Source organism: Bufo bufo, chromosome 9 (genome assembly GCF_905171765.1).
Source record: "Bufo bufo chromosome 9, aBufBuf1.1, whole genome shotgun sequence".
NCBI lineage: Eukaryota > Metazoa > Chordata > Amphibia > Anura > Bufonidae > Bufo > Bufo bufo.
Genome location: NC_053397.1, coordinates 21,783,182 through 21,808,142, shown reverse-complemented (window position 1 = coordinate 21,808,142; position 24,961 = coordinate 21,783,182). Strand labels below are relative to the sequence as shown.

At 43.2% G+C, this 24,961-nt stretch overlaps 1 protein-coding gene across 4 annotated transcripts in view; it reads right to left on the bottom strand.

The window, feature by feature from the left end:
• FOXP1 (forkhead box P1) overlaps positions 1 to 24,961 on the bottom strand; it is a 655,361-nt gene that overhangs the window by 469,302 nt on the left and 161,098 nt on the right. The window lies entirely within an intron of this gene.

The following is a 24,961-nucleotide window of genomic DNA, read 5'->3' as shown; positions in this document are numbered from 1 at the left end:
TGAAGATAGAGACCGGGGGCAAGGTAATGGGACTGGAGAGGAATGGAAGGAGGGACTAGAACAGTCCAGAAGGAAAGGTGTAGGGTAAAAAATATACATAAACCTCTTAATTGTATGTATACTAATGCCAGAAGCCTGACTGATAAAACTAGTGAACTGGAATTAGCGATGTGTGAAGAGGACTGTGATATAGTGGGAATAACTGAGACATGGCTGTAAATAGTTATGACTGGGCGGTTAATGTACAAGGTTACAGTCTGTTTAGAAAGGATTAGAAAAACCAGAGAGAGGGGGAGGGGTCTGCCTTTATGTAAAGTCCTGTCTAAAGCCCACAGTCCGGGAAGGTATAAGTGAGGGACATGAACATGTGGAGTCACTGTGGGTAGAAATACATGGAGACAAAAACAATAATAAATTACTAATAGGAGTTTATTATAAACCACCTAATATACCACAGAAAATCTGCTACTAAACGAGATAGACGAGGCGGCAAATCATAATGAGGTGGTTATTATGGGGGACTTCAACTACCCAGATATAGACTGGGAAACTGAAACTTTTATATCTCATAAAGGAAACAGGTTCTTGGCAATAACCAAAGAAAATTACCTTTCCCAACTGGTTCAGGACCCGACTAGAGGGACGGCCATACTGGACTTAGTATTAACCAATAGACCTGACAGAACAACAGATGTACAGGTCGGGGAAAACCTAGGAAATAGCGACCATAAAGTAATAACCTTCCAATTATCATTCAAAAGAGTGTTTATTCAGGGAGAAACAAAATTACCAAACTTCAAAAAAGCTAAATTTAGCCAACTAAGAGAGGCCATAGGCCTAACTAACTGGGACAAAGTCCTCAAAAATAAAAATACAGCCACAAAATGGGATATTTTTAAAAACATCCTAAAATCTAATTGAGAGAGGTACATACCTTATAAGAATAAAAGGTTAAGGAAAGAGAAAAAAACAATGTGGATAAATAGAATTGTAAAGAAAGCAATAAATGACAAAAGGAAAGCATTTAAATCACTAAAATGGGAGGGTGCTAGGAAGCACTAAAAAACTATAAGGAAAAAAATAGAATATGTAAAAAACAAATAAAAGCAGTAAAAATAGGGACCGAGAGATTAATTGCCAAAGAGAGCAAAACTAACCCTAAAATGTTTTTCAATTATATAAATTGTAAAAAGTATGAATCTGAAGGTGTCGGCTCTCTACAGAGTAATGAGGGGGGAGTTGCAGAGAGCGATGAGGAGAAAGCAAAGCTATTAAATATTTTTTTCTCCACTGTATTCACTGAAGAAAATAAAGTGTCAGATGAAATGCAGAATGTAAAAGTTAATTCCCCATTAAAACTGCCCTGTCTGACCCAGGAAGAAGTACAGCAGAGTCTTAAAAAGATTAAAATAGACAAATCGCCAGTACCAGATGGCATACACCCCCGTATCCTAAGAGAATTAAGTGATATCATAGCCAGACCCTTATTTCTGATATTTAAGGACTCTATTCTCACAGGGAGTGTTCCACAGGATTGGCGCAGAGCAAATGTAGTGTCAATATTCAAAAAGGGTCCAAAAACAGAGCCCAGAAACTATAGGCCAGTAAGTTTAACATCTGTCGTGGGTAAACTGTTTAAAGGTTTTCTAAGTGATGCTAATTTTGAGTACCTCAAGGAAAATGAGGGACCGGTCATGTCAAACTAATTGAATCAGTTTCTATGAGGAGGTAAGTTCTAGACTTGACAGCGGCGAATCAATGGATGTCGTATATCTGGACTTCTTTTCTCTAAAGCATTTGACACTGTACCGCATAAAAGGTTAGTATATAAAATGAGAATGCTTGGACTGGGAGAAAATGTCTGTATGTGGGTAAGTAACTGGCTCAGTGATAGAAAACAGAGGGTGGTTATTAAAGGTACACACTCAGATTGGGTCACTGTCACTAGCGCAGTACCTCAGGGGTCAGTATTGGGCCCTATTCTCCTCAATATATTTATTAATGATCTTGTAGAAGGCTTGCACAGTAAAATATAAATTTTTGCAGATGACTCAAAACTGTGTAAAGAAATTGACATGGAAGAGGACAGTATACTGCTACAAAGAGATCTGGATAGATTGGAAGCTTGGGCAGAAAGGTGGCAGATGAGGTTTAACACTGACAAATGTAAGGTTATGCACATGGGAAGGAATAATGCAAGTCACGCGTACATACTAAATGGTAAAACACTGGGTAACACTGACATGGAAAAAGACCTAGGAATTTTAGTGAACAGCAAACTAAGCTGTAGAAACCAGTGTCAGGCAGCTGCTGTCAAGGCCAATAAGATAATGGGTTGCATCAGAAGGGGCATAGATGCCCGTGATGAGAACATAGTCCTACCACTTTACAAATCCCTAGTCAGACCACACATGGAGGACTGTGTACAGTTCTGGGCTCCTGTAAACAAGGCAGACATAGCAGAGCTGAAGAGAGTACAGAGGAGGGCAACTAAAGTAATAACTGGGGGGGGGACTACAGTACCCTGAAAGATCAATATTAGGGTTATTCGCTTTAGAAAAAAGACGACTGAGGGGAGATCTAATAACTATGTATAAATATATCAGGGGTCAGTACAGAGATCTCTCCCATCATCTATTTATCCCCAGGACTGTGACTGTGACGAGGGGACATCCTCTGCGTCTGGAGGAAAGAAGGTTTGTACAGAAACATAGAAGAGGATTCTTTATGGTAAGAGCAGTGAGACTATGGAACTCTCTGCCTGAGGAGGTGGTGATGGTGAGTACAATAAAGGAATTCAAGAGGGGCCTGGATGTATTTCTGGAGTGTAATAATATTACAGGCTATAGCTACTAGAGAGGGGTCGTGGATCCAGGGAGTTATTCTGATTGTCTGATTGGAGTCGGGAAGGAATTAAGTGGGGAAAATTGGCTCCTACCTTACAGTTTTTTTTGCCTTCCTCTGGATCAACTTGCAGGATAACAGGCCGAACTGGATGGACAAATGTCTTTTTTCGGCCTTATATACAATGTTACTATGTTATGACAAGCCTGTGTGTCCGCCGTTCCATTCAAATTCATGGGACTGCCGGAGACAACCAAGTACAAACGCTCACCTATCGCCGGCAACCCCATAGTGTGGTAGCGCGCATGCATGACCACCGCTCCATTCAAATGAGGGAGAACAGGTGCCAGTTCTCGTAATCAGCGGGGGCCCTTGTGGTCAGACCCCTGCCAATATTCTCTGGATAGAAGATAAGTTGTCTACATAGAACAACCCCTTTAAGATCAGAGAATTGGCTGTTTTTACATTTAAATATATGTGATAAGGTAAGTAACTTTTAGTATACTTACTAAAATTTAAACTGCCAAAGTCGAGTACATTTAAGCCACGCCAAAACAACCATGAATGGCTCCATAATGTCAACTTTTGGGTTGCATTTGCATAAATGGTGCCCCTTTTATGACCTAATTCACGGGACTGTCCTATCAAAAGTTGTCTGGGGTAGAGGGACCCTTTGGGCCTAAGTACCAACTTTATATTCTGCATCCCTTCTAGAATTTGTAAAGGAAGTGGTCACACCTGAGCCCTTAGGGTGTCCTAAAGATCCCAGTACTCCATATAATATGTCCAATACTACCAATGACATGTGATAACTGAGGGGGCCTATTAAATATTTAGTCAGGTTATGCCCTTGGCAGGAGGTTTCCATGTATAAGTAGGTAAGTTCATATGTGTGTAGATTATGTAATTAATACAGAAAAAGCAGGGTAAAAAGCAATATGGCCACCACTTAAGCTGCTACTGGTGGTCACCCAGAGAGGGATATATCATTGATTGACCAGGCAGAGAAAACTGAGTGACTACCCCTATGGGAGCTATAATAGGGGTTATATGGAAGCTCCTACTGGTGGGACCACCCAGAAAGGGATGTCTCATGGCATAACTAGGTATAGAAAACTGGGTGACTACCCCCGTGGGAGCTATAATGGGGGTTATATGGAGGCTCCTACTGGTGGGACCACGCAGAAAGGGATGCCTCATGGCATAACTAGGTATAGAAAACTGGGGGACTACCCCTGTGACAGCTATAATGAGGGTTATATTGAGGGTCTTACTGGTTTGGCCACCAAGAGAGGGATGTATCATTGCATAATTAGGTATAGACAACTGGGTGACAACTCATGTGCAAACCTGCTACTTCTTGCACCTTTACTTTGTAAACCAAAAATAATATGGGTGACAACCAATAAAACACTCATTATAGCTCCCCCAAGGGTTGTCACCCAGTTTTCTATACCTATTTATGCAATGATACATCCTTCTCTGGGTGGTCGAACCAGTAGGACCTTGACTATAACACGGTCCTACTGGTTTGGCCACCCAGAGAATGATGTATCATTGTATAACTATGTATAGATAACTGGGTGACAACCCTTGTGGGATCTATAATGAAGGTCTTATTGGTTGTCACCCAGATTATTTTTGGTTTGAAAAGTAAAGGTGCAGCTCAAAGGGGCAGAAGTAGCAGTTGCACCCGGTCCCTGGTGCTTAAAGGGGGGTCCAAAGGCTTTCAGAAGTGTTTTAAATGGCAGAGTATAGTCGGAAGCCCTGTTACAGATTATGCATTGGGGTCTATGTATGTGCTGCAGAGCGGCTGCTTAAATGCCATTATATAGAGAGACATCAAGACCTCACAGATCTTCCCTTTACGTTCCCAGTGACAGCTTACATGAAATGAAAAGTGATCATCAGAAGTGTCACAAAGTAGCCGAAAAACAACTATATGTTCTCCCAGCCACTCCCCCGCACCCCCTACACGATAAGATCCCTAATTATTTTAAATTCTCGCCGGTGTCCCATTGTTGTTACATATTCATTATCTCAATGCATTGCATTTGATCTTCGTTCCCATCAAGCACTAAATATCTTCACTTTTTCATTGCCCAAGTCTTTCGTGATTCTAAATCGGTGACTCGCGGGACGGCTTCCCGCTGTTTGCATGATCAAGGCCCGTCAAGGAGCGTTTGCTTTCCCTAACATTACACTTTGTACATAATTCATTTAATGCACGTTTTTCAAGTTTCCAAGAATAATTTGCAACCCAAAAAAAAAGGCAACAAAAAAATAAAAAAGAAAGAAAGTATCAATCACTCTAAACCATTATGGCGGCACATGAAATGTCAGGGGAGCGCCTAACAATCCCATTGTTCCCGCAGAAGCAGGACCTCTTAATTTGGTGTCCGGATATTACATGTTCGAGTGTCTGTAACAATGGAAAGAAAATGAATAGTTAGACGAGCCGAATGAAACTTTTCTCCGGGAGACGCGGAGCACTTTATAAAGGAGCCACGTCTGTCCTTTCAACCCCCATTGAAGCAAAAAACATCACTTCTTTCAAAGCTCTTCTTCGACGAGACCGGTGAAGAGAGTCGTCATCATGAACAAATTTATAATCAAGAGAGAAAAGGGAATGTTCAGTGTTTTTAGGTCCAAAATTTTGTCCTGATTAATTGCTCGTCTCATCGGGACAATGAAGGCATATCGACAGGAGATGTCATAAAAGTCCATTAGGTGCATGTAGGACCTGCCCGCTCCTATCTCAAGAATGGGGTCCCGCTGCGAAAGGAGAGAATGCCGTGCATGAACGGCTTTCTCTATTCACTGCTATGGGACTTCCAAAAATAGCCAAGCACTGGTCCCATAGTAGTGAATGGAAAGGAGGCCTCGCATGCACAGTGTCCTCTTTATTCCCTACTTTGGGACTTGTATAAATACAAAGCAGTGAATAGAGAAAGCCGTGCATGCGCGGTGTCCTCGACTTTCAAGGTGGGTCCCAATTCTTGAGATAGGAGAGAGGACCTGCGCCTATCAGACCTTTATGGCACGCTGTATTCTATCCGTGGACATTCCATCTGCCTGCAGTCACCACTAGGGCGAGCTTTTGAGCTTACTGCATACAGTTTATACATTGATTTTCCAAATATCCTCCTCCCACAACAGCTCAAGTGCAGATGGGAGTCAGGCACATCAAACCAGTATATTCATCGGAAAGTCCTCCAAATATGTCTCTTCAGTTGCTGTCCTCTAGAGCATAAAACACTCCAATAGTGAAGAACTGCTGTTTACGTTAAAAAAAAATCCTTTTAATATACTCCCAAGGGTAAGTTAGTATAAAACCGATAAAACAATTCACAGCAATGTGCTCCTGCCCGACCTGATGAAGCTTTGAGTGAAACCCGGGTCGGGCAGGAGGAGGATATTTGGAAAATCTGATGTTCTACTTGTACGTTTATGAGTAAATGGTTTGACTTAGAGGAGACCTATAGGAGTTAGTCCTGTAAAAACGCATACTGACTTTGTGAACTGAGTCCACTTCACTCCTGGGACCTTCAGCGGTAAAATCATCGTGAACACGTGTTGGAGTTTTATTTCCAGTTTATAGATTGAATTCATTAATAACACAGAATGCAGCAAGCTCCTGAGCTCCCTCTAGTGGTGGCTACAGGAAGACAGAACTTGATCTTTTAAATCTATATCTGTGCTGCGGATTTGGAGCTCCGTTGAGAGCCCTAAAATGATATATTAAGAAATTAATCACCACAGAATTTTGGATCTATTTATATTTTAAAAATAGCTCTCAGAAAACTTTTTTGTTCCAGACCTGCTAGCAGTTTAGTGGGTGCAATAGTGTCCCTTTGCATATCCCAATACAGTTAACCATGAGTCATAAGGCGAAAAAAGGAAAATCATAAAATACTTTGCATTAAAGATGAGTTGTGGGGTCTCTCGGCAAAATGCCGAAAGAAGCTGCTGGTGTCGCATTCCTGCCGATGTGTGGTACTGCTGCTCAGCTCCATTCACTCCTCTCTGCTACGTCTGTTCAGGCTTCTGCCTCCATGTCCAGCTGAACTTAAGGTGCTCCAGCTGGCCTAGACAGGGCTTGTCCAACAGGGACGTGCACCTGCTGCCTTCCCCTATCAGGGGGGAAATCTGAACTGACTCCTAACTAGAACTCCATCCTCCTTGCAGGAAGTGGGACTCACCCACCACACCACAGAAGGGGGTGTTAGAATGGAAGGAAAAGCTACATTCTCTGTACCTGTAGCTCTGCCATTGATGCTGCCACCTGCTGGTAAACCAGGCACATTACACGTGAACATAACAATTGAAAAACGGGAAATGCACATTATGCAGGACCTGGAAATAAATACATAGGATGACCCGTGGTTAACCATAGAAGATAGTGGCGGGGTGCAGAAGTGGTAATGCACCTCTGGAAATCAGGGGAGCACATAGACCGCATTTTCCGGGCCGATCACGATCATGTGCATGAGCCCTCAGGATGATGCATTTCTATGTAAAGCTACAGACAGCACCTCATGATGCTGAAAATACATCAAATCGCATGGTGCCAAATAAAAAACTCAGCCCTGCTACATCTGTAGTAGATGAGTCAGTTATTACCTAATGATGTCTTCTCGCCAGGTTGACTAGACAACGGCAGTTGAACTCCATAGTTAACTGATGCTAGAAAGTTATGCTGATGCCTCCTGAGGCCGTATATTAACCCTCTTAAAAACACCATGCAGCACATCTCAGGTCCGAGAGCCCGCATCACACATTACACTGCATGAACAACGCCGACACGGGAGCTGCTAATTCCAGCTAAAGACGCTGCATTATCCAATTATCTGTCCGCCCACAATTTTGTGCACCGCAGCATACAGCTTTATACCTCTGCTATCTGAGCTCACTATATTCAATGAGATTTGCAAGCAGGGGCGGACTGGCCATAGACCCTACAGGGAAATTTCCCAGTGGGCTGACGTCCAGGAAGTCACTGAAGCCTTCCTCACGGCCGTCGGCCGGGTGCATAACTATCTGATGCTCTTGGCATTAATTAAAGCACAGGTTATCAGGTACTTATGCACCTGGTCAGTGGCCTCAGGCGCCCTCCTGAATTCACCTGTATCGCCATCCACAGGATAGTGATACAGTTGAATACTGCAGTGAGGGTGGCATTATTATGTGCTGCTCTGTGGTATTTGATTGTGCTGAAGCAGCATTTTCTGCTGCACTGAGGTATTTGGTTCTGCAGGGGCGGTAACTTGGTATCGCTGCCCCTCCTACTTCTGTTATCCCTGCCTACATGTGTTGGCCGCTTTCAGGCAATTTGAACCCACCTACAACAAGGGGTCACTTTTAGTATTTGTCAGAGCCAGTCACCCCATGCATGCAAGAGCTGAAGTAAAGACTGACATGGAAGGAGAACAATAGGAGGGGAAAAAAATGGGGGGGGGGGGGGGATTTAATTCTGCATAACAAGGCAGGTATGAGACAATAAACATACGCTGTCTCCAAAGAAATCCTCAGGAACCTCCGAGTCCCTTGAACCCATCACAAAATTCACACTCTGCAGCAAACAGAATGTGCGGGGACTCTGGAGGGTTAGGACTATTTTTTACAGTTGTTTGTTGCTTTATTTGTTTGTTTTGTTTTTCTTTCTTTTTTCTTGTTATTTATTTGTTTTGTAACCTCCATTGTTCACGACACAAAGAGGAGGAAAAGAAGATGGGAAACAGAAATTCACCGGATCCAAACAAATGAACGGGTGCAAGCAGATTATGATCACAGCAAAAAACAGCAAGGGAAGGTCACGGGTCTGAGTATCAAGAATTACTGTACCGAAAAGATTTAAATAGAAAATTCCTTTAAAAGAAAGACTAAAATGAATGTTTGCTTATTGTATCCAAAAATAAGTGCCAGGCAGGTGAAGAGTTCAGAGCATCTTCTTGATGACAAAATTAGCCAACATGCAGGGCTCAGTTTTTATGATACAGAGCTCCAAAGCCCCTGCATAGAATAAACAATAGAATGCTGTATACCTAATTCTGGTCTTGGCTAAAAAAAAAAAAAAAAATTCAACTACAATAAACCAGTGATGTGTGTACAGGGCCTAAGGATATCCATATATCCAAGATATAAAAACTAAGAAGCAGCTGAACTGGATACGACTTGTAAGGATGATGATTTGTTTCTCTATGGGGAAAAATATGCGGAAGTTTTACAAAAAATTGGACAAAGTTGGATTTTTTGGAAAGGCCACAAGGTCACTTGACAATTATCCGATTTGCCTATGGAAGGGGGGGGGGGGGGCAAAAAAATGGGCTATGACTAAAACTATAATACAACATGGTGGCTCAGTGGCTAGTTTTGCTATCTTGCAGCACAGGGATCCTGGGTTCAAATCCGACCAAGAACGACATCTGAGTGGAGGTTGTATGGCCAGATATTTTCCAAAAACATACTGAAATGTTAGCTGGCTCTGCCTTAAAATTGTGTCTGTCATAGGAAATGTAATGGACAGTGGGTGGGTGAACTCACTCTGCCAACTATCCGGTTTGACTTTGGGTTAAACCTAAGGGTGTTGTCCTGGTGGATCCCTGGTATTCACCCTATATAGGGATCTGGACTTCACTGCAGGGAACCCAACCACACCGCTTCCTTCTGGAGTAGTCCTGGTGTAGTTGGCTGCTGACCCACAGAGGTCAGAGACACTAGTGTGAAGCACCAAGGTATCAGGCAAAAGGCGTACTCAGAATACAGTCCATGATCCGGGCAGACTGAGTATGTTTGTAATCCAGATAGCATATAAAAGGTCGGGGCAGGAGACAAGGAATCGGAAGTCATGCTAGGCACGGTACACGGGTAGTAAGACAAGAGAGCATACCTTAACTGGTTACTAGACTAGAGAACCTAAAACCTTAGGAACACTCCTACTGAGGAGGGCACCTTAAGTACCCACGGACAGGAAGCCATTGGATCGGGATGTATGTAGATGTGCATGCGCTAGCCCTACAGGAGAACAAGAATGAGAGCGCGCTCACTAGATAACAGGCCAAGAGGCCTACAGACAACACAGAGGCCTCTGTCTGGAGAAGACACAGTCTGTGCCAGCGGCCGGGTGCGCTGCCAGCTAGAAGGGGAGGCAGGTATCCGTGATCGCATGGGAGGTTGGGAGCATGGACCTCTGGCTTAACGGGAAAAATGTGATTGTGAGCCCCGGTGGGAACTGGGACTGATATGTATAAGTAAAATCTCTGCACAGTGCTGTGAAATAAAGCGGTGTATTATAAGCAGGAGATTGTCCTGATTACTGTGCACTAGGGCTGAAACGATTACTCGATTCAATCAAGTAATTCGACACCAAAAAATCCTCGATGCACTTGAGCTGATCGCACAGGCGGGAATGAAGGGTGTTGGGGGCTGATGAGTTTTTATAAAGGAAAACAGTCTATTAATTCATTTTTTCTTATTAGAGTAGTCGATTAATCGTAAAAATAATCAGTAGAATGACAGGCCGAACTGGATGGACAAATGTCTTTTTTCGGCCTTATGTACTATGTTACTATGTTACTCGATTGCTAAAATAATCGCTTACTGCAGCCCTAGTGTGCACAATGTCCCAGTTGGGCCCTGGTCTAACATTGAAGGGTATATCCGAAGACAAACATCTATCACCCATCCGGTGAATTGGCGATAAATGTATGATCGATGGGCGTCAAACTACTGTGCCTCTCGTCAATCACTAGAATGAGGATCCTTAGGTTAGGTGCAAACTTCTTCAGTCTACGGGAAGATAACCAAGAACTGCACTCAGCTCTCTCCATCATGGATGGAGCGACAGGGACATAACCCCCCCCCCACCACCGTCCAACTCCCTTCACGGCTTGGAACCCCCGTTCTAGTGATTGGTGAGGGTCCCAGCCGTCAGGGAACCCCCAACAATCCTACAGCTGATGCAGGTTTGTCACGGGAAAACCCCTATAATTAAGCATAACCCTTTGCTATCAGTGATAAAAAAAATAAAAATAATAACATTACCCCTCCCCCGCTACGGCCCCATAATAAATAAGAGCTATAGAAAAAGGTGTTCATGTAGCTTCATTAACATGTAAGGTGCCGGATGACGTGCACTTCACAAGACGAAGGATGTTTGGAAAGAAACATCGCAGCGGTTACAATAAATTAGCAGAATATAATAAAACCGCCACAAACATACAGCGCACAACATAAATCTCAACAAGTGCACAGGTTGCACGTATAAAAATGACTAACAGCCTCAGTCTTTGGAAAGCAAGTAAATATATATGTTTTTTAGCGCGTTCTTCAGCGTGACTAAATACGAGCCCCTAAATCTGGGATATAAATTACACCGTTCGTAAAGACGCAACGCGACATGCTTGTCCCTGCCCGCGTAAAACTGCCACGCTAATTACGGATCGTTTATATGTTTTTTATGTGTGTGTTAACGGCATTTTTCTGGCAAAAACAGAAGTATTTCAAGATCTTCAGTGTCGCCGCCTTATAAATCACGGCTTTCGAGGAGCTGCTTCTCTGTTTTTATTGACTGTCGGAAATCTCTGATGTATGTTGGTGACTACTGAAATGACTTCGGATTTCCAACGTCTGAGCCGCATCCAAGATTGTGCGGGAGACGTCTTAATCGTTGCTGACTTGAAACCTACAGCTGCGCGTCAGGCTTCCATGGCGTTAACACATACATCACAAAGATAGGGATCGCTAATCCCTATAAGGCTAGGGCTACGGGATCGCAGAGTAGCGGTGATCCCATAGAAATGAATCGGATCCCAATAAGAGTAGCAAAAAAAAATCCGATATTGTTGGATTTTTTGCGACTCGCTCTGCAATCCCATTAATTTCTATGGGATCACCGCTACTCTGAAATTCTAATGGTCACCTTTAAAGGGGTATTCCCACCCCAGAAGGGGGTCCAATTAACTAGTTCAATCCAGATGTGGATGCCAGAGCTGTGCTACGCCATTTTTGTAGCTCCTATACAAGTGAATGGGGGTTACAAAATGAATGTAGCACATTCCGCTCAGTAGCTTCTGTATTTCCATCCACCTCTGGGTGACGCATCGGCTATTTTCGGCACTCCCACAGAAATGAATGGAGGGCGGCTGCACGTGCGCAGTCCATTCTCCTTCACCAGCAGTGGGACCAGAACCTATTTGACATTGGTAGCATATCCCACCAATGATTTTAGATGACACAACCCCTTTAAGACAGAGGAGTATATTTTTCTAATTTTCAGTAAACTATTTCATCGGTAAGGGGGGGGGGGGGGGGGGGGGGGCAGGCAGGGTGCAAAAGTAAGAAATAAAAACTCTCACCTCTCAGGATCACTCCGGGTCCAGCACCGGGCTCCCGTTTCCACTCTCCGCTGGAGCACTCTCCGCTGGGTCACCAGTGCCAGCCAACCAATGACCTCAGCAGTGACTTGTGAGGCTGTATATTGGCAAGCAGTGATGGTCAGTTCGCAGTGTTTGCCAGCGAACACATGCGGGCTGCCATCTTTAGTAAGGTAGACTCACCCGTAGGGCGATGCACAGGTAAGCCCTTACCTGTGCCTGTGCCGGTTTGAAATCAAATGCAGTCACCGGCAGCAGGCAGTTCCGAGAACAGCCCGATGAAGGCCCCCGGCGGCTGTTCTCGGAACTGCCTGCTCCCGGTGACTGCATTTGATTTCAGACCGGCTCCCGGCACAGGTAAGGGCTTACCTGTGCATCGCTGGATGGGTGAGTTTACCTTACTAAAGATGGCAGCCCACATGTGTTCGCTGGCAAACACTGCACGTGATATGCACGTAGACAGAACATAACACGGGGACCAAAAGTCGAGCTGGACCTGGAGGACTTGTAACAGGCGAGTCTATATATTTTTATTTTTTACTTTTGCACTCTGCCCGGGTTCCTGGTCTGGAAGAAGTGCTTTAACAGAATCCTGAACTGTTGCTCTAGGATATGCCTCTATTGTCTGATAGGTGCGGATGCCACCTCTGGAAACCACACCTACACTAAGACTGGAGCGGTGAAGGTGGTGGACGGAGGTTTCCAGGGGTTTGGCCACCGCCAAGCGCTCTCCCCATAGGGTTGTATGGGAGCTCACAGCGCTTGCACGGCCACCGCTCCCATTCATTTCTATGTGGCCGACGGAAATAGCTGAGGCAGCGCTCAGCTACTTTCGATAGCCCTATAGAAATGTATGGAGGGTGGCATGTGCAGTGTGCGCCCTCTACAACTTTCAGGGGTCTCGTTCACCTCTGGGACCCGCACCTATCAGACAATAGGGACACATCCTAGCGATATGCCCCCATTGTCTGAGATGGGAATACCCCTTTAAATATGCCAACCTGTGGCTGAACACAGCTGAGCAAGCGTCCATGCTGGGAGTTGTAGTTACACAACAGCTGGAGTGTCAGAGCTTGCAGACCCGTGAAATATGCTAGAGCTCAGTACAGGATAATGAAATCAAAATGTTTCTCAACTTTTTATACAGAACTATATGCATATTCCCTGTCCAATACTGAATAACAAGGTGTAACGTGAAGCCCAGGGACCCCAATGTGCACCAGGGTCCTCCCCTACCATGTGCCATTTATAATACAGGGTCTTTTTATGTAGAGAAGGAGGGCCTCCTCGGGCACCACGGTTTAGGTGTTACTGCTACCTCTACACCCCCTATAGCCCTGCCCGTACTATATAAATAATAACAGATGGAAACATGGTAAAAAAAATAATTAAAAGAAATATATATATATACAAAAATAAATAAATAAAAAAGGGTGTGAGAACCAGATGTAAATTCTCCTGCTGCATTCGTGTCACTGCTTACAAGTGAAGGAGGGGGGAAAAAAACAACAAACATAAATTATACGTTCACTCCAGCTGTTACATATTGGCATCCAGTCTACAAAAAAAAAAGAAAAGAAAAAAAAAAAGTTCAAAATCTGTTTCCTTAAACCAAGGAAATGTGGAAAAAGATTACCCTGCCAGTGGAAACATTCAAGAGTGCAGAATTCATGCTGTGGTTTCTTGTCAAGGCAGCAAAGTTCTGTAAAAAATGGGAAATTCTGCCAAGTAAAATACAATTTTCTTTCACACCCAAGAACAAACTTTGTGCATGGCGAAGGCTTCCCGAGGGCGCGCTGCAGCTGGAGCCGAGCAAAGAAAAGGTAACTCCGATGTCACAGCTACTGTAAATGCAACATTCATCTTTAATATCAGCGACTAATGAGCAATAAAAACAACCGTGCGCCTTTCCTGTGCCCGAGACCGACAACTAGATCCGGCAAGTTGGAGCATTGACCCCCCCCTTCCCCCAACAAAGGCCCCAGTCATTCATATTATGCACTTCCATTGCTGAGGTAAGATCACAGAGGCAAGCAGAACTATGAAGCAAGGCCTAATATAGAGCAGAGAGTTCCTAAAGGGCGGTCAAAATTTTTATATATTTTTTTTTTATATTTTTTTTTGCATTGTGGCTATTGGGGGTATAAAGAGGGTTTGGGCGTTGGCTCCTTCTGCCTGGGTAGACTCATTTAAAGGGGTTGTCCTACGAATAATATTCTCCATTTTTCAAACCAGCACCTAGATCTGAATACTTTTGTAATTACATGTGATTAAAAATGTATCAAAGCCACTGAGTTTTTCAATAAAATGTATCTGTAGAGCGCCACCTGCTGCTTGCTTTATTCCAAATTCCTCTGTCCTGCTCACTGAGGTGGAAGCACATACTCGGTTTTATCCTTCAACTGGCACCAGCTGCAGTAGAAAGAACACGCCTCCTGAAAAAGTGCATGCCCCCTACGCTGCCCCATGCCTCCTGGAGCAATAAATGGGGACATATGGAAAACCCCATTAAGCACAAAGAAAGCTTTGCTCAGTTAATTGGAGGGCTAGGGCAGGTGTGGAGGAGCAGATCACTATACTGGATGGGCATCTAAAATAAGAAAGGGCAACTTTGCACATAATCTCGAAAAAATCTCCTACCGTTTTGTGCAAACAGCTGCTAGGCAGATCTATGTGTTTCCATGGTTACAGACTGCAAACAAACCCTGTGTAGTCTGATCTAGCAGATGTGCTGCTCCATTCCCTCCACCTTCTCTTCTACTATCTTATAACAAAGAGTTATCTACTGTAGACAACCATTATGTGCAACATACAGTATCTACCTGTATCTGAATTCTGATATCTCATATACAGATAGTAAAGTCCTAGAAAACCACCTTAAAGGGGTATCCCAGCTTTAATATTGTCTATCTTCTTGATATATCATCAATATCAGATCAGTGGGGGTCCAACTCCTGGCACCAACATCAATCAGCTGTTTACGGCAGCCACCGGTGGCGGAAACTAAACAGTGGATGGTGCTGGAAGCTTAGGGATCCGTATACTGTCTTGTGGCCATGCCAGGGTCGGCTTCCATTCACTTAACCACTTAAGGACCGGTGCCGTACATGTACGGCGCTGTTGGATGTGATTTTGTTTGTTTTAAAAATGCTTTTATTGTGTTAAATGTAAAGAAAAAAAAAAAAAGTTAACATATTAGGTATCGCCGCGTCCGTAACAACCTGCTCTATAAAAATACCACATGACCTAACCCCTCAGGTAACACCTAAAAAAGATAAAATAAAAACTGTGTCAAAAAAGCCATATCACAAAAAGTGTAATAGCAAGTCATATGCACCCCATAATAGTGCAATCAAAAAGTCATCTTGTCCCGCAAAAATTATACCCTACCTAAGACAATCACTCAAAAAATAAAAAATAAACTATGACTCTCAGAATACAGAGACACTAAAACACGATTTTTTATTTTTTATTTTCAAAAGTGAATTGTGTAAAACTTAAATAAATAAAAAAAAGTATACATATTAGGTATTGACACGTCCATAATGACCTGCTCTATAAAAATATCACATGACCTGACCCCTCACCTTACATCACAAAAAGTGTTATAGGAAGTGATCAAAAAGTCATATGCACCCCAAAATAGTGCCAATCAAACTTTTATTTCATCCCGCAAAAAGTGAGACCCTACCTAAAACAATCGCCCAAAAAATAAAAAAAACTATGGCTCTCAGAATATGGAGACACTAAAACATGATTATTTTTTGTTAAAAAAAATGCTGTTATTGTGTAGAATTTAAATAAATTTAAAAAGTATACATATTAGGTATCGCCGCGTACAAAAGAACCTGTTCTATAAAAATATCACATGACCTAACCTCTCAGGTGAACAACATAAAAAAATATATATAAAAACGGTGTAAAAAAAAGCCATCACAAAAAGTGTAATACTAAGCAATCAAAAAGTCATACGCACCCCAAAATCATACCAATTAAATTATCATCTCATCCCACAAAAAATAAGACCCTATCTAGGACAATCGCCCAAAAAAAAAAAAACTATGGCTCTCAGAATATGGAGACACTAAAATATGATTTTTTGTTTCAAAAATGCTGTTATTGTGTAAGGGTACTTTCACATTAGCGGCAGGGGACTCCGGCAGGCTGTTCTGGCGGATGAATAGCCTGTCGGATCCGTCCTGCCGCTAGTTCACGTGTGCCCCCGGACTGCCGCTCCGTCCCTATTAACTATAATGGGGGCGGGGGCGGAGTTCTAGCGGCGGCATGGCAGCGCATGGCGAGAGGCAACCGGACTAAATGTACTGCATGCAGTACTTTTAGTCCGGCTGCCTCTCGCCGTGCACTGCCGTGCTGCCGCCGGAACTCCGCCCCCGCCGCCATTATATTCAATGGAGAAGGAGTGGCAGTCCGGGGGCACGCGTGAACTAGCAGCAGGATTTCAGAATATGGAGACACTAAAAAAAAACATTTTTTTCAAAAATGCTTTATTATGTAAAACTGAAACAAACAACCAAAAAAAGTTGTCATATTTGGTATTGTCGCATCCGTAACAACCTGCTCTATAAAAAATACCACATGATCTAACCTGTCAGATGAACATTGTAAATAACAAAAAATAAAAACGGTGCCAAAACAGCAATTTTTTTCTACCTTGCATCACAAAAAGTGTAATATAGAGCAACCAAAAATCATATGTACCCTAAAATAGTACCAACAAAACTGCCAACTTATACCGTATTTTCCAAAATGGGGTAATTTTTGGGGAGTTTCTACTCTAGGGGTGCAACTCTAGGGTCTTTACATGTGACATGGCAACTTAAAATTATCCCAGTAAAATCTGTCCTCCAAAAATCATATGGCGTTCCTTTCCTTTTGCACCCTGCCGTGTGCCCGTACAGCAATGGAAAATCTGCCAAAAAAGTGAAATTCTGAAATTTCATCTACATTTTCTTTAATTTTTGTGGAACACCTAAAGGGTTACTAAAGTTTGTAATATCAGTTTTGAATACCTTGAGGGGTAAATTTTTCAAAATGGGGTCACTTTTTTGGAGTTTTTACTCTAGGGGTGCATCAGGGGGTCTTCAAATGTGAAATGGCAAATTAAAATTATCCCAGTGAAATCTGCCTTCCAAAAACCATATGGCGTTCCTTTCCACCTGTTCCCTGCCGTGTGCCCATACAGCAGTTTATGAACACATATGGGGTGTTTCTGTAAACGACAGAATTAGGGCAATAAATATTGAGTTTTGTTTGGCTGTTAACCCTTGCTTTGCTATTGGAAAAAATTAATTAAAATGGAAAATCTGCCAAAAAGTGAAATTCTGAAATTTCGTCTACATTTTCCTTTAATTCTTGTGGAACACCTAAAGGGATAAGAAAGTTTGTAAAATCAGTTTTGAATACCTTGAAGGGTATAGTTTCTAAAATGGGGCAATTTATGGGTGGTTTATATTATGTAAGCCTCATAAAGTGACTTCAGACCTGAACTGGGCCTTAAAAAGTGGGTTTTGGAAATTTTCAGAAAAATTTCAAGATTTGCTTCTAAACTTCTAAGCCTTCTAACGTCCCAAAAAAAGAAAATGTCATTTACAAAATGATCCAAACATGAAGTAGACATATGGTAAATGTAAAGTAATAACTATTTTAGGAGGTATCACTATCTGTTTTAAAAGCAGAGAAATAGAAATTTAGAAAATTGCAAATTTGTCAAAATTTTTGGAAAATTTGGTATTTTTTTTATAAATAAAAATGAAATATTTTGACTCAAATTTACCACTGTCATGAAGTACAATATGTGATGAGAAAACAATCTCAGAATGGCCTGGATAAGTAAAAGCGTTTTAAAGTTATCACCACATAAAGTGACACTGGTCAGATTTGCAAAAAAAATGGCCTGGTCCTTAAGGTGAAAAATGGCAGGGTCCGTAAGGTGAAAAATGGCAGGGTCCTTAAGGGGTCAAATGGCGACTGTAAAGTGGATGGGTTTATTGGTTTCCAGCTCCATCCACTGTGTTATTTCTGGAGCCAGGATGGTGATTGGCTGCAGCCGTCACGTGTCATATCTGGAAAAGCGCCACAGAAAACTGCGCTGGAGAAAGGGGTGAGTACCGTATATGATATTTTAATTTTATTTTTAAAAAAAACATTGTAGTGGTTGTCTGAGATTTTCCATTTTCTCGGATAACCCCTTTAAAACACCTTAAAGAATCACTTTTAAACAATTTTTTTTGTTCCCAATTCCCCACCAATCACCCGCAGTACATGGTGGATTCTGTTCAATTTCCCTACAGTGCCACCACAGAAAATATGAAGCATTACACCGAAATGGACCATCCATGTAACGCATGGATTTGCTGGATCCTCCAGAGAGAGATAAAGAGGTGCTCTCTGCTAAGTCTAATAGATGAGAGTCCAGAGAGGGGGGAGCCCTCCTCTATTGTTATTTTTTCTCTGGCTGACCTGTTACATGTGCACTTGGCAGCTGAAGGCATCTGTGTTGGTCCCAGGTTCCTATGTGCCCGCATTGCTGAGAAAAATTAAGTTTTAATATATGCAAATGAGCCTCTAGGAGCAACGGGGGCTTTGCCCTTACACCTAGAGGCTCTGCTCTCTCTGCAACTGCCGCACTCTCTCCACTCTGATTGACAGGTCCAGGTATGATGATATTTTCACTGCCTGGCCCTGTAAATCAAAGAGCAGAGAGAGCAGAGCCTCTAGATGTAATGGTAACACCCCCGTTGCTCCTAGAGGCTCATTTGCATATATTAAAACATAATTTTACGTATCCTTTTACGTAACATACGCGTTTTCGTATCCTTTTTTTTCTAATGGATGTACACCATAGTTCCAGATCCAACGTCCTTGACCAGTTTGGCAGACCCCTTTCCATAAATTACCTTCTTAAAGGCACACGGAACTGGTGTTTCTCCTTTGCCTGGACACAGACAGAAAAAAGGAACCCTAGCTAACGTTCATTTTTTCCCACTTTTTTTTTTCTAGGCCGCAATCCTCCAAAGCCCAATCGCTGCCAATACCCAGGCACCGCAGTAGTCGCCGGGCCACAAGGTTCAAGCAGACTGCAGCGTCTTCCTCCACCGAACATCTGGTCACAAACGGAAGGATTGCCCAGTAAGTCTTCGCGTTGGGCAGATGATAAAAAATTCATCGTTTTACTAGTTGGCAGCGATGTTTCGAAGAATCCTCTCGAGCCTACTGAATTATATTAAGAAATGTTCACTGCAGCCGCGTATATCTGTTACAACAGCTGGTGCTGAAAAGGATCTTTCCGTGCTGGGGGACCGAGAAATTCGCCTCTCTTACTGGATTCGTCCTTGAAAACTTACAAGTCGTGCTCGTAAGGAGCTCGTCTGCCGTAATACCTACAGGAGGCAGCCATTGTATTAGGCAGCTAACATATATTTGTTTATGGGATAACAGTTCACCTGAGGCACGAGGCAGCTTGTGCCTCCATTTACAAGCAAGCAGAGAATATAAGCTGTAGCGGTGCCTTAAAGGGAATGTCAATGTTAGCCAAAGCAACCAATCAGGGCACAGCTTTCATTCCTCAAGAGCAGTGAAAGCTGCGCTGTCATTGGTTGCCGTGGGCAACAGAGGCAGATTCATCATTTCAGGGGCGTGTCATCTGGGTTGATTAAAAGGGTCTTCATACATGGGGCATACAAAACCCCACCCCCAGGACACCCCACTTATGGGGTTATCACACCCATTTTCGGCCCCGAGACAGCCTGATATTGTCGGGACTGTTTCTGAAAATCAGGGACAGTCCCTGAAAATTCAGGGCAATTGGTAACTATGGCTCTTCTGGGACTAGACTATAGATGTACTATCTTTAGGATAGGTCATCAATATCTGATCAATGAGGGTCCAATTCCCGGCACCCTCGCCGATCAGCTGTTTGAAAAGGCCACGGCGCTCCGGTGAAAGCTGTAGCCTGTTCATGATGTCACCTTCATTGGTCATATGACCTAGGCGCAACTCAGTCCCGTTCAAGTGAATAGGCATGGGCTGCAATACCAACCACAGCCACGATACAATGGATGGCGCTGCAGCGCTCACCGGCCTCTTCGAACAGCTGATCGGTGGAGGTTCTGAAAGTTGTTCCCCCCACCCATAAGACATCCTCAGGGTAGGTCATAAATAGTGTACTCCCAGTAAACCTCTTTAATTTGCATAAAGTTTGGAGCATCATTTTCCTGACACAGAGTTCCAAACCCCCTGCATAGAACCAGCATTAAGGGGTATTCCCTCAATCTTGAGCAAGGACGGAAAAAAAAGGCTTACTGATCTGCTAAATACCTTGTGTTTCGAGCACCAGCTCTGGTGGTCCCACTGGTTTTTATTTTAACTACATCGCCGATCACCACAGCCAATCGCGGGGCTTCATCGGTCAACTGAGTTAGTCGGCAACGCCGTTGTTGCAGAACTGGTCTTGCTACAGCAATGACGTACATGTGTCCGCTGAGGCCAGCGACTGGCTGCAGCAATCGCATGAGGTAGTTAGTGACATAACAAAGACAACCAAGACCACTGGAGCAGTGGTGTTATTTCAGATAAAGATTTTAGGGGGTTTGGAAAAACCCTTTAAATGATAAAAGCTTTGCATGTGTGCAGCCATTAGGGGGAGCTCAGCAGCTTAGTGCATACAGAATTATTATTGAGTTCAGTGTATAAACTGTATACAGTAAGCACATTCACTCCCTCTAGTGGTGGCTGCAGGTACAAAGAATTTTACCATTGAATTCTTCAGCATCAGTTTTCAAATGTAGGATGAAAAAGTGCTAGGCATCCAAATAAATAAAATTCAATTTTTTAATACAAAAACGCAAAAATTAGATGCCACATTTACCCAGGGGCGGATTGGCCATAGACCTTACAGGGAAATTTCCGCCTGGGCCCTCTTCACGGCCGGCCAGTGAGGATCTATTTCGTGCTAGACTGTGTCATTTGTCTCTGCTAGGGTGGTATAATGTGCCACAACATGGTATTGCTAGCCTGCCTACTTGTGTTGGCCCCGCCTTCCAACAATTTGGACCCAACTACAAAATGGGGCCACTTTAAGTATTTTTTCCAGGGCCACTTTAAGTTCCCTGTCCACCCCTGCATTAACCCCTTATGACCACTAGAACATGACTACCCACTGGGGTTGTTTTGAGGGGGTGGGGGGGGGGTAATTTATGAATGTCTACACACCAAACAAAAAGATGACTACAGCCCAGTGTCAGATTTGGGCTCATTTTGCCCCCTTTAGGAAATGATTCTGGAGGTAGCAATTTAAATTTTCATGATTTTATCAGGATATATCATTAATAGGGTCTAATAGGTTATTTGTGAATGATCCCAATCAAACCATAAGAAATGGACCCTACCGGTAAATGACTGGCCTCAAAGTCAATTCTATATGGTGACTTAGATGGACCTTAGGGGTCCTATTATAGTAGAGGCCCACTTGGGCATAAGAGCCTCGGCAATGTGACAATTCTCCTGGTGGGCTAGCCTGACATTGGCATACTTACCAACAGCGGAGTTGGTATATTTGAGATGTATAAGCCCCATCCTGGTAATGCCTCAAACCCACCATGGACCACCCACCTATGGGTGGTGCTTACATAGCCCCTCATGGGAACACCCACTTCGATAGGCCCACCAGTTTTCCACCCAAGACAACCCAACCTTGTCGGGTCTCTCTCTGAAATGTAGGGCCTATCCCTGCAAATTGGGGACTGTTGGCAACTATGCCTTGGTACTGTCCCAAGATCACCACACAATTTCGAGGTCAGGTTTGTCCTGGCAAACTGGCACCAGCCATGGGCTCGTCTTTCCCTAGAAATTCCCTGAGAAAACCAGGAATTACCGACCATAAGAGCAGCTGCCTCCAAGCCTCTCCGACAACTGCTCCAGTATCTGCAGCTTTATAAGAACAAATGGAAAATCCATATGCCGATTCGCTGTTACACGCCGCACTGGGAAAGGTTGTGTCAGCCATATTGTTAGTGAAAACAAGACGTTCTGTTCACAGCAACCCCGTCAATTCACATTGAGCAATGTTTTCACGGCAGACATGTAATTCCGATTATTACTCATGTATGGCTTTTTTTTTTTTTTTCTTAAAGGAAGTGGTGAGAACGAGCCATTTTCTAAATTTAGCTCATTATCTATGCAGTCGAAAAATTTCACTTCTGTGTATTTCCAAGAGATTGCATATTTCTCCATGGTAACTAAGCTATGATTAAAACAGCCCTCGTTATCGGTACTGAAGACCACCTGCTGAACATAATAACAACTACGCAGTAATAATAATACAAATCATGTATTTATAAATAAGCACTGGAGTATATGTAAAGATCTATCAAAGATACCACGGCCAGGTTACTTGCCACCAAGCCGCCTACGTCAGGTTAACATTGGGAGAGCTAGGTCAGGAACGTGGCTAAGTAGGGCGATATGCACACCTACAGAGATGTATGAAGGATTTTATCAGCTTAGAACATGGCTGTTCTCTGCCAGAAACAGCGCCACTCCTGTCTATCGGCTGCGTCTGGTATTGCAGCTCAGGTCCATTCAAACGAAGGCAAAGCCAACGCTGCTGTTTCGGAGAGAGAACAGCCAAGTTTTTCTAATGTGCTGCTCACACAATTCTCTTATTTTCTAGATACCAGCGTTGGATTGTTATAACTTCTGAGCTATTGGATAATACTTAGTCAGGGACAGATGATCCAACAGAAAAATACGGAAAAGTAATTTTTTTTCAACACCATTTTTTTCCACCTGTATTGTTACACTGCAAAACGTAAAAATAAAATAGTAAAATAAAGTCAAATAGTAAAGTAAAATAATAAAAAATGTCAACAAAAACTTATTCAGATGCTACAAAATCCTTATTTTATGTGGCATAATTAATATGCAGCATAAGGCCTCTTTCACACTACCGCATGGCTATTTCAGTGTTTTCCGGTCCGTTTTTTTACGGATCCGTTGTTCCGTTTTTTTGTTTCCGTTGTGTTTCCATTTCGGTTTCCGTTTTTCCGTATGGCATATACAGTTTTCAGTAATTACATAGAACAAATTGGGCTGGGCATAACATTTTCAAAAGATGGTTCCGCAAAAAATGGAACGGATACGGAAGACATTTCTGTATGCATTCCGTTTTTTTTAGCGGATCCATTGACTTTAATGGAGCCACGGAACGTGATTTGCGGCCAAATATAGAACATGTTCTATATTTGCACTGAACGGAGATACGGAAACAGAATGCATACGGAGTACATTGAGTTTTTTTTGCGGCCCCATTGAAATGAATAGTTCCGTATACGGACCGTATACGGAACGCAAAAAACGGCCCGCAAAACGGGGGGAAAAAACGGTAGTGTGAAAGAGGCGTAATGATGATGCAGGCAACCTGGCACCAGTAAAAAGTATATCTATGCAAAATTACCAATATGGTAGAGGAAGCTCACCAGTTACCCTGGAGCCTAGCCCACTGACCCCCCCTTTAGAATTGCTATAACCAAAATAATAGTAATAATAATGGCTGGCTCACAGTAATTTGCACACAATTCCACCATTTAATATATAACACAATACATTAAACACTATCTCTACATTTATATTGTCTAAAAAACACAATTCATGAACAAGGTCCCTTTAAATGCGGAGGTATCAAAAAATAAAAAGTAGATATAAAAACACGGTTTCCTCATTTGTTTCTTCACTCTGGACGTGTGGTTAGTGATATTAGTTGTTATTTAATTGCATTCACACAATTCTATTAATTAGTTATGAACTTGCAAAGCGTCCTCACGGTCTCTATGTCTGAATGTGCAGCGCCGATTCTCAATCAGCTCATTCCTTAGGCACATCTATTAGCAGCATATTATTATTGATCCACAATAGGTTTCCACGGCATTCGCTGTATATATTACCCACGATCTTGTTACAGTCTACGCTGCTTCACCTCCAACCCGCCTTGGATCGTGATGGCTTGGTTGTATCACTCCTTGCTGTGCGGCTTCTCGCGTATGCATGTTGGACTTGACGGGACGCCGAGAAGTTAACGCCTATTGAGCTGTTAAGAGTACCTTATAGTGCTACATAGTTGTGTCCTATAGCACTTTTTCGTCCTTTTCCTGCATTTATCGTCACTGAGAAATCGATGTTTTAATCAGCCGCTGCCCCGTGTTTCAAGTCAGGCTTGAAGTCAAGGGGGCAGCGGCCTAGGCGTCTCCAATCCTGCTTTTCCGGCCTCTCGCCGCCTTGATTGACACGCCGCATCTCAGTGCCGGGACCGCGCTCTCAGCCCGCATGCGCAGTAAAGGGCTGCTGTAGCGCGATCCCGGCTCCGGCTCGTACACTCAGCCGGCTTCAGTCTCACTACTGCGCATGCGCCCGCCAGCCTCACATACTCGCGCCCGCGCCCGGCATCTTCTCTTCCTGCGCATACAGAGCGCGAGTATGGACGAAAAAAGGACGAAAAAGTGCTATAGGACACAACTATGTAGCACTATAAGGTACTCTTAACAGCTTAAAGGGAACCTGTCACCTGGATTTTGGGTATAGAGCTGAGGACATGGGTTGCTAGATGGCCGATAGCACATCGGCAATACCCAGTCCCCATAGCTCTGTGTGCTTTTATTGTGTATAAAAAACGATTTGATACATATGCAAATTAACATAAAAGAGTCATATCTTACTTGTGTGACCAGAGA